This window comes from Camelus dromedarius, chromosome 32 (assembly GCF_036321535.1).
Source record: "Camelus dromedarius isolate mCamDro1 chromosome 32, mCamDro1.pat, whole genome shotgun sequence".
In the NCBI taxonomy this organism is placed as follows: Eukaryota; Metazoa; Chordata; class Mammalia; order Artiodactyla; family Camelidae; genus Camelus; species Camelus dromedarius.
The window spans coordinates 7608945-7619611 of NC_087467.1; positions in this window are offsets into that span (position 1 = coordinate 7608945).

Here is a 10667-nt window from a genome sequence, read left to right on the forward strand (position 1 = left end):
GGCTGCTGATCTGAGGACGACATTTTGCTAGATTCTGTTGACTTGCTGTGTCAACCGAAATGGGGCTTAGAATATTTGCTCCTATTCCCTTCCTTTTAAGACTGTGATTACTACAGTCAGAACCCTTTAAGCTTCCTGGATTAAAAAAAAAAAAAAAGCTTAGTGTAAAATAAATTCTGGAAAATATCAATCGTACCATCCCACGATTTTAGATTTTCTTGGCTAGAGTTCCTTCTGGCACATAGTTTAGTACACCTGGCAACTTCCATAATAAGCTCTTTTTGTTTCCCCAAGATTTAGTGTTTGCATGCAATATAAGGTTACTAACTAAAAGATAGCTTAGCTATCATTCCAATTTCTCATTTCACAGATGAGGAGACTGAAGCTAGATTAATTACTTACATGTTTTTAGCCTCTTTAACATGCCAAAAAATCAACATATGCTGATTTGGAAGCAGATCACATTGTGGTTTTACCTACAAAAATTATTAAATAATGGCTTTGATTGTGATTTAACCAGTAAGTTTATAAAATAGAATTATTTTGATATTATGTAGACATGGTATATACCCAGAGACCTCTTTTGCCGGGAAAACTGACACTTTACATTTTATTGGAGGTATTAAATGGGAGCATTCACTTAAATGGTAAAAAAATTTCCCTTTCATCATAAACGTTCATTTTACTCAGCTAATCTCTGCCAAATCAGAAGACATTGCTTATAATGTTCTAGCAAAGCACATACATAAAAGAGACGTGATGAAATGCAGAATCTAACCAATCTGTTTGAATGTAATTTTAAAACATGATAAATAAAAGAATGGCCAGGTCCCTTCAGTTTTCAAATGTGATGTTCAAGTTGAAACTTTAATATTTTATCTGCTTATTATTTTCGGTGAAGTTTTAAAATTAAAATAGATGCACCCCTGACCTCTCACCTCATCCTGCAGTTTCCGCAGCACACAACACATTTCCTCTCATATATCTACTTATGCTTCGAGTTAAAAGTCTTTAAACTGAACTCACATTTTCTCTTTTTTCTGTATGCTTTCCGAGTTGAACTAAGTGGAAATATAATTCTCCACACATTAAATTGGAATTGTCTTTGACGCTTTCTTGTCGTTAACTCTGCATATCATGTCAGCCAGTTTCACTATTCTTTTTTCCAAATGCTTCTGTTACTCAGCGAATCTTACTGGCATCACCCTTCTCAAGCCATCATTAGCTCACACCTATTTTAGAAAACATCCCCTCTATTGATTTTCCTTCTTTTAGCCTCCCTCCCCATTAATCCATCCCTAAGTGTTAACACCAGATCATTCCTTTTAAAACCATGATTAGCCTCACCTTTGCTGAATCCTTACAATAGCTCTCCATTATCTGTTGGATAAAATACAAATTCTTTAGGCCAGTATTCAAGGCTCTTTGTAATCCGTGCTCCAATCTATGTTTCATGATTTACTTTATACTAATCCCAAAGTAAACCCTCTACTGTAGTCAAATTGCTTGACTTTCTGTCTCCCCAAAATGCCAGATACTTTCCAGCCATTAGTCTTTTGCCATTTCCCTTGCCTGGTAGGCATTCCCTTCTCTTCTGTTCCCATGGAGAGAAATTGAAGTGAAAACTACAGAATTTTGGACTGGCAAGAAGTATTAGAGTTGATGGAGTTCCACCTCTCACCTCTTCCACTATATTAAGAGACTAAGGACACAAAAATGCAGGTTCATGCTTACTAATATCTGATGAGCTCTATACTAATCATTGCATAAGTTGGTTATCTAAAAACTTATGTGGTTTATTTCATATTTACCATATTGCCCAAGTTTTTGATAAATAAATTTTCATAAAGACCAAAAATCTACTAAGTTTGACCATCATAAACTGTCTCGAGGAAGTTCAAATGAAGCCCAATTTCCTACATGTTCTGTGGACCAGCTAATGACAAGTTCTGAACTGACTTTTCATTGAATGTAAGATTTTTCTGTCCTAGTAAAGGGGTGCTCACACTTTATGCCTCGCTTATATCAGGATAAGTCTAATAAAAATTCAGAAGCTGCACTTTAAGTAGCATTTAAAAATTTCTCCAACTTTATTAGTGTGTATGTAGGTGGGGCGGTGTGTGGAGGCAGCAATTGGCTGATTATAAAAAGCAAATCAACTAATATTTAGTGAGTATAGCCCTTAATAGGAGATGGTAGTGAATGAGATTTTTCTCTATACTGAGAATAAATTAACTCTGCCACTTACAAGTTAACATTTCTAAGATTAAGAATTAAAACATAGTGGGGTGGATATATACCCAGTGGTAAAGCACATGCTTAGCATGCATGAGGTTCTAGTCAATCCCCAGTACCTCTATTTAAAAAAGGAAAGAATTAAAACATACTCTATAGTGACCTTGAAATAATGTATTGCAGATGACTTTATTGGTTGCACAATATTTTGTTAGGCATGTAGCACTACCAGACTGAATTGGCTACAGGTATTCATGACGATTTGCTATAACCTGAGGTTTGGAGGGATATGATTTTCCACACAGCCTGCGTACTGTGATTTGAATTTCAAATGCAGAATAATTGCAGATATTTGATAATAACCTGTTCTGGTTTATGGAGGTAATATTTTCAGTTGACAAAGTATAATAAAATGGTGTGTAAATTTTCTAAAAGGAAAGCACACCAACCTAAAGGCATCTTCAGGAAACTGTCTGTCTCAGCAAGTGCCAGCTCAGGGGAGAACAAGGTGTCACCTCCTCACCAAGGTAGTGGCACGATACACACCCCAGAGCTTTGAATCAGGAAGGGAAACTGGGGACAGGGGATGGTAGGACTGTGAAATCTTTATTGACTGGGTGAGTTCACTTGGAAACGACTAAGACTGCACATGCTGTTATCAAGTCAAATGGTGCTCAACCCATATGTAGTTTTAAGAAAGTAAAAGACAGTTTTATGCCCACTTGAATGCCACAAGAAGTGATGGTTCTCAGGCTGAAGTCTACCAACAGTAAGGTAGATGCTGCCCAAGTCTGTTTTCTGCAGAGAATGTCCAATCAGCCAGTGCCGACTGAGTGTCAGAGTCAGTTTGCTGTGGGTCATTCACTTGTTATGATCTATTTAGTTTGGATCCAGAATTCTAGAATTAATGATGACTATGACCACCAACAGCCAGTTAAAAGAATGTTCACAGCAACTTTATTCATGATGGACAAAAATTCCAAATAACCCAAAAATTCATGAGCAGAAGAATGAATAAAGAAACTCTGGTATATTTATGCAATGGAATACTACTCAGCAATAAAAAAGAATAAACTGACCACTTCCTGTTTCAGATCGAACATCTAAAGAGCTTGGAAGTTACCACCACTTCTGTTCTTATATATTAAAACAAATAAACTAACTAACAAAAAACTTGAACAAATTGAAAAGCAATGACTTTTCTTGGATCTTATCAGATTGTTGAGGTTGCAGGGCAGATCATCACCCTGAAATCTGAAGACACAGGCAAATATAGAGAATCACAGCCAAGATGTACTCATGTGGGTTAGAGGCCACTGGAGCTATACACCCACCAGAAGATTTAAACAGTAAATTTGATGAGTTGTTTACAGGCCAAATGTAGACTTGTATGAGAGTGAGAAATTCTTGAGGGTTGCATTTTGGGGGAGACCCCTCACACTTTTATAGGTATTACTTCCAAGAACCCTTCGAGGTTCTCATGCTGAAGATCCAAGAAAGATCTTTCTGTGGAGACGCACTTATGAAGGTCACAGTCCGGAGACATATGCCCACAAATTTAATAACTTAGATGAAATGGACCATTTTTTTTGGAAGATGCAAACTACTAAAACTCACACAAGAAAAATTTGATAATTTTAATAGGCCTGTATCTATTAAAGAAATTGAATCCATAATTAGTAACTTTCTGGGAAAAGAAGGCACCAGGCTCAGATGGTTTCGCTAGTGAATTCTACTGAACGTTTATAGAAGAAATGATACTCAAATTCTGGCTCCTTTGAAGAAATGGTTTCCCAGGTTGGTGTTTGGTTTTTGTTCTGACCTCAGAAGATCTCCTTCAAGGTGTCCCATTTCCTATTTTCTCCCGAAAGCTAGCTGGTCAACGGTGTAGCCTCTGTCTTTAATATCCTCCCAATGTCTGGTCACTGCAACCTCCGTTTCTCTTCTAAGCGCCTTTAGGCTTGAACTTCTTCACTCTCTGTTGCAAATGAAGTCAGTTCCTCTGGGAAGAGTTTGAGAGCTGTTTTATGGCTGTTTCTACCCCCAGGTGAGGTCTTTGAGCCAAGGCTCTGGAGCTGAGGGTAACAATACCATAAGCTGAGCGACAGGCCAGCTCTAGAGGCTGAACCCTCAGTGGCCGTGCGCCAGCAGCCTGGGGACCTCTCCGCTTTGCTGGCCCGGCATGAACCTCCACGTCACAAGCAGGGGAAAGGCAGCTGTTGCTTCAGTGTTCCCAACACGCTCCTTTCAAGACAGAACTTTCGTTCCCCTAGTCGGGGCTGGGCAGAAGAGAGCCCCATCTCTCAACCATACTCAACAGGGACTTAGCTCAGTATCCCTGAGTCTCCCACGGGGAATCTATCTGTGTGCACACGCTTGACAGAAACTCACTTTCTGACTTTCTTTTAATCACACTATGAAGAAAGAGCCCAGAGTCAGGAGATGAGACATCAGTGGTTTATTGGATAGGGGATCTTATGTATCCAGAGCAAGGGGGTCTTGGAGCGACAGACACCCCACATGGATGGCTGACAGCAGGCAGGACATGACAGATGACAGCCGTCTTCTATGGGTGGCTGGGTGGGTGGGTGGGGTGGGCCAGGGAGGATAAGGGAAGGTTACCAGCTATAGGGGGAATTGACATCAGGTTGGCTCATTGGTTGCCAGGGGACCCAGCAGTGGAACACGTAAGCCCCTCACTGTTCCTTTGGTAACCTTTGATAAGCTATCAGAGAGGAGAGTAGTTCTAATGTAAAGATTAGAACGGTCACTGGCTGGGGCTGAGGGCAAGTATGTAGGCACTACTGATTACGTTCTCTGACTAAGAGGGAGGGCCGGCCACATGGGTAGGGTGCAGGTGAAGCTGGGACTGGCCCAGTGAGGGATGTACAGAGAGCAAGAGAATGGCCATCTTGCGTGGCCTGGCTACACAGATCGTAAGCAGAATTTTGACTGTACAGGAGCTGAATGTATATACCCGAATGATAAAATACTATCTCAGTGAATGGCTGTCTAATGTATGTTATTCTACCCTGTTTGTTATTTTTTTTTCAACTAGAAATGAACTAAATTGGAAAGATTAGGCTTATATTAACATGTCTAAGGGAGAGTCTCTGAGGACAAGCAGAATATTTTAAATGAATGTTAAGGGCTATAAAATATTGGATTAATAGATTAGCATGTCTCATATCTTCCTCATTACATTGTCAGAACAGCATACACAGTGTTAAACGTAGTTTTAATATGTAGTTTAGATGGTGTCAGCATTCAGGAGGCTCCTGCAGTGTTTCCCATAGCAGATTTTACATTGGTAACCTTAACAGTTTATGAAATGCTGGCACACGCCTCGTGGTTTTTAATTTCTTTTCTCATGATAATCCTGTAAAGTAGATAAAACCAAGGATCCACTCAACTGAGATAAAGGGCAGAGCCTGGACCTAAATCCTTGCTTCTTTTGATAAAGCTCTCAGACATTATGTATCATTAACAAACATGCACCTACATGTTCATAGGACTTCCTTCCTCTGCTGCTGGGTCATTTCTATAGTGACTGCATTTGGAGTTCAAAACCTGTGCATCTGGTAAAACAGAGATCTAGTAGTTTCCAACTCTTGTTGAAAGATAAACTGAGGCGTATTACAATTTTTTAAGTTCATCTGAGCAAAAATTGATTAGAATGGGGCACCGCCAACCCAGAAGTGCTTAGGAGAGATTCCTGGCAGGAGCTCAGGGAGAGACTTTCACAGAGAAAGGAGGGAAGCGAAGTGGGGAAACGATGGACTGGCTACATCTTAAAGCCTAGTTGACCATTTGTGATTGGCTGTCTTAGGTTTCAATTGTCTAACCTTGAGGTATTTAAAGACTTAGATTTTGGTTTGCTTTTATAAGCATCATGGCCTTAGACCCCACCTCAGTCTACTGGCCTCCTTGTTTAACTAATTTAACCCTCCAAATGCCTCATCTCTCTTCTTATTTGGAACCCCCTTTCTCACCACCCCCTTCCCTGTTTATGGGACGTTGCCTTTTCTAAGATATCTCAAAGTGCTCTGAGTTTACCTCTGCTGTGGCACTCATCTCCTGACTGTAAATGTTTATCCCCACTAGAATTAGCACGATTTCAGGCACTTACCAGACACTCAAGGATGTTGGTAAGGTGTAGAAATGGCTGACTACATCGATGTGTATTGTTCTGCCTCCTCTTAATTGGGTTTCTCTTTTCTGGTTGATTTTTTTCACCCTTGTTTTTCACCTGCCGGTCATTATCACATTGCTTTTTAACCTTCTCTCTAAATCATAATCAAGTATGTGGCTTCTAGACTTACAGGGAATTCCTAGTAACGAGTGAGTGGGTAAGATGTAATGCCAACCCATTTTCAGCAACGTGATAGCAACACTTATTGTATTTTAGGGGATCAATAAATATTTACTGAATGAATGAACAAAGGGAGGAAATACTAAATTTTCTCAGTGATAAGGGTAATTGGGCAGGGACAGAATCCTAAGTAAATTCTGTTTCCCAATGCTAACAGAAAGCAGGAGAAGGTAGCTACTACCAGAGGCTGCATAATTCTGAGAAGGCCTGTTTGCAGATCTGAGTAAATGAAAGACTTAAGTAAAACTTAGCCAGTCCTTTAGCAGCTAACGTTAAGGTTGGGGAAAATTTTTTAAATTAAAGTTTTAGGTACAAAAATTTTAACTTATATATGTTAAATTTCATATTTATGTGTATATTACATGTTGCATATTCTATATGATGCAATGTTATATATTATATATAATGTAATACTATGATACCATCAAAATGATGCTTATAAATCAATGTTTATCTTCATGCAAAGAAAATTGCAATATATTCAGTGAATCATTAAGTTCTACTCAAAAAAAAAGCCTGTGTTTGTTTAAAAAATGTAAATATATATTCATATATGTATAAGACACTCTGGAAAGATCTCACCAAGATGTTAATGGTTGATACCTCTAGGCAATAATATGAAAGGTGTTTTTGCTTTGTTTTTTTTTGTTATCTGAATATTTGAAAAGAAAATTATAATCTATCTGAAATTTTGAAAACAAAATAATATGTTCATTCCAAATAATTTGTAGTGTGTTTTTGATATTACCTGTTAAAAATACCCAGAGACACTGAATGGTATCTGGGGCTTAAGATAGGAAACAAGGATGGAAAGAGGGAAATAAAAACTGAGAATGGGTTGACTAAAAACAAAATCCTTCCAGAAATATTTCAAAGTCATAATTAGGTTCCCAAAGAAGGCGTTCTTACCTCCTTAAATATTTCTCTTTATCCACATTGCCTGCAGGGGGTGGGGTCTTTGAGGTGGCGGCAGCAGTGAGAAAATGCAGGATTCCAGTGATGGAGCAGAGGAAAGGAAGGTGGAAGGATGACCAGTTAGTCTAGAATGGTACTCACTGGCTTCTGTCAAGGAGAGCATCACACAGTCGGCTTATCTTTTTTAAGTTTTAGAGCAAAGCGGAATCAATTCTTTAGAAATTTGCTTACATCAGCGACTTGGAATTTGTTTAATGTCCTTCAGCAGATTGAACACATGTGAAACTAAATCAAATATCTATTTTTAATATAGTTCATCCCTAGTGAAATCAGTTGTTTCTCAGAGTATGGTGATTATGAACTGCTAAAATTCACTAACTACATTCTAAAATATATTTAATAATGTCATATTTTTAAAGTATATTCGATTTGAAATTATTATTCTTAACTCTAGGGCTTTTTTGGTGGAGGAAAATCATCTGGGGATGGAAGGACAACCCAGGGGAGAACTGTAAGTTTTATAGTATTATTGTTGACAAATATAAAAGAACCATAATGACTGAAAAGACATAGAATTAAGAAATTATAAAGATCCTGAAGTTTTACTCTATATCATTATTAATTCTACAATACAATATAATTATATTAACATATTGTGTAAAAATAACCAATCGGTTTAATAATAAAATGAAAGTGATGTCAAAGTCAGTGAATAATAAATAATATGATTTATAATTTTCAAATGGTTATCTTAATAATACATAACTAAGGAGGACCTCAGCATCCAGTGGATGAGCTGAGCTGGCTGAAAATTGTGGTGACATCCGATTTAATGATTTATTGCTTGTCCTCTTTGTGTATCAGGCCATTTCCTTGTAAATCTCAGGACCCCAGTTTGGGAAGTTGCCCCCAGATGAACCTTAAGCTTATAGATGTTTACAAAACACATTCTTTCCCTGATTTGAGATCTCAAAGGGAAAAAGACTATAAACATACAACTGAATCATTTTCCGCTTCTCTGCAACATTATTAAATTAATGATTAATAACAATTAACAGCTGTCTACTTTCTAACATTTGCATACATATTTTAATAATCATATTATTCAGAAAATTTGTTAAACAGATTCAGATATCTAACTACAATTTGGTATTTTCCTCACCAAATTTCATCTGCTTTCCATCTTGCTCTTTTTTCAGATTCCATCTGAAGGTTTGGCTAATTCACTCCTGAACTGTGAATTAGTCAAAATTATTCTGTCCATCTCTGATTTTTAACACCGTATCTCACATTGTAATTCTTATTTACAGCTCTTTAAGGGAAAATTATTAAGTTGTGTTTCTAAAACCCCTAGTAGTTATATGGAAATGTTAGGTTACTATAAACTGTAGCCGGATGTTAGTATTAGTTATTATCATTCATTTCTTTTTTCAAGGAAAAATAATATTTGAAACCAACAGATAGAAGTAATATAGATGATTGGAAGTGACATAGATCATGGCTACCGTTCATGTATCTTAATATCACTCACATTAAATGGGAAGTAAATGATGAACATGAAAACTCCAGGAGGACAGCAAGTGAAAACAATTTTAAACCTGACTTCGATGTTTATGGTGTGAGTAAAGAAGTAGCCACAGAGGAAAGGCTTTCCTGGTAAACGAAAAGGGTTTTCTGATATGTAGTGTCTGCATGCAATGATTTTGGAATCAGGTGAGTCTGAATTATTTTTCAACACTATATTCATTTTTAATCACACAAGTGTCTCATGAATAAATTTTCCTGATAAGAATTGAAACACAACAGATAAATATAAAGCTCTTTTGACTATCTTCTCTCACCCCTAATCCAAGTCCCTTTGCAGAAATAACTATGGTTGTCAGATTGGATATATTCCCCAAGAATTTTTCTGAAACTTTTATATAGATAAAGCTATAAATATATTATTGCTGTTTGCAGCTATAATAGAGTTCAAAAATAGAGCTCCATGGAAAGCATGTATTTTTCACTGATATTTTATGCACTCAACACTGTATGTCAGGAATTTTTCCATAGCTAGCAGTGAACACAAATGTTTGTCTCCATTTATTTGCTACAACAAAGAGTGCAAATAATGGTGAAATAAATATCCTTGTGTCAGTGTCTTCATGCAAATAGAGGAGTGAAATGGCAGACTCATGATTTATGGGCATTTACGTGCCCAATACTCTTACAAGTGTGAGATAAATGCTGTTATTTCCCCCATTTTCCAGACAGAGAAACTGAAGCACAGGGAGGTTAAGTATTTTTAATAAGAAGTATGAGAGAGGAAGCAATTCACTGAAGGTTATATGGAGACTCAGTGGCAGAGCAGAGATCTACCTGAGCTCTTCACCTTGTTGCTCTGTTTCCTGCCTCTTTTTTGGTCTCTGTCCCTCTGCCCACTCTTCTGCAAGTAGTCATTTTATTAAACTCTCCTCAGCTAAATGATTTTGAGTATCTCATCTGTTTCTTGCCAGGACACTGCTAGGCACAACTTCTAATTACAGTACTAATGACATTCTAATCTAAGAGTAACTAGAAAAATGTCTTTCCTGATTTTGGTCCAAATCCTCTTCTAGAAAATCAGATTCCACCTAATCTACTTATTTTATTCCACATGGAATAGATCCGTGCCAATCATCGCTGGCATAGCTCATAGCTAGGATTCTTTCTAGCAAGAGGACACTGCGAGGTTCAAGCTGATGGCTAGTGATTTCGCCGGTTGTACTATGCAGGCTAAACTCTTGCCCCAACACATAGACCCATAATTCACTTTCAGTCACTACCAACACACAGCTAATATCATTTCATCTATACCTCACCCACTTGCTCTCTTGCAATATTACTTTGATGAAATCTTAGAGGTCATATCACTTCCTCCATAAAAACATTTGATCACATCCCTCCCATTGTTACAAATTTTTAAAAAAGTAATGATTCCATAATGTCATCAAATATGTAGTGTTCAAATTTCCCACCGTCTTATATTACATTCTGAAGAGTTTGAATGAAGATCTGTACATTTCAACTGATCATCATGTCTTTATTCTCTTTTAGTCCATGGGTTCCTCGCTCATTTCTCTTTGTTCTCTTGCACTTTGTGGAGGACTACTCTGTCTTCCAC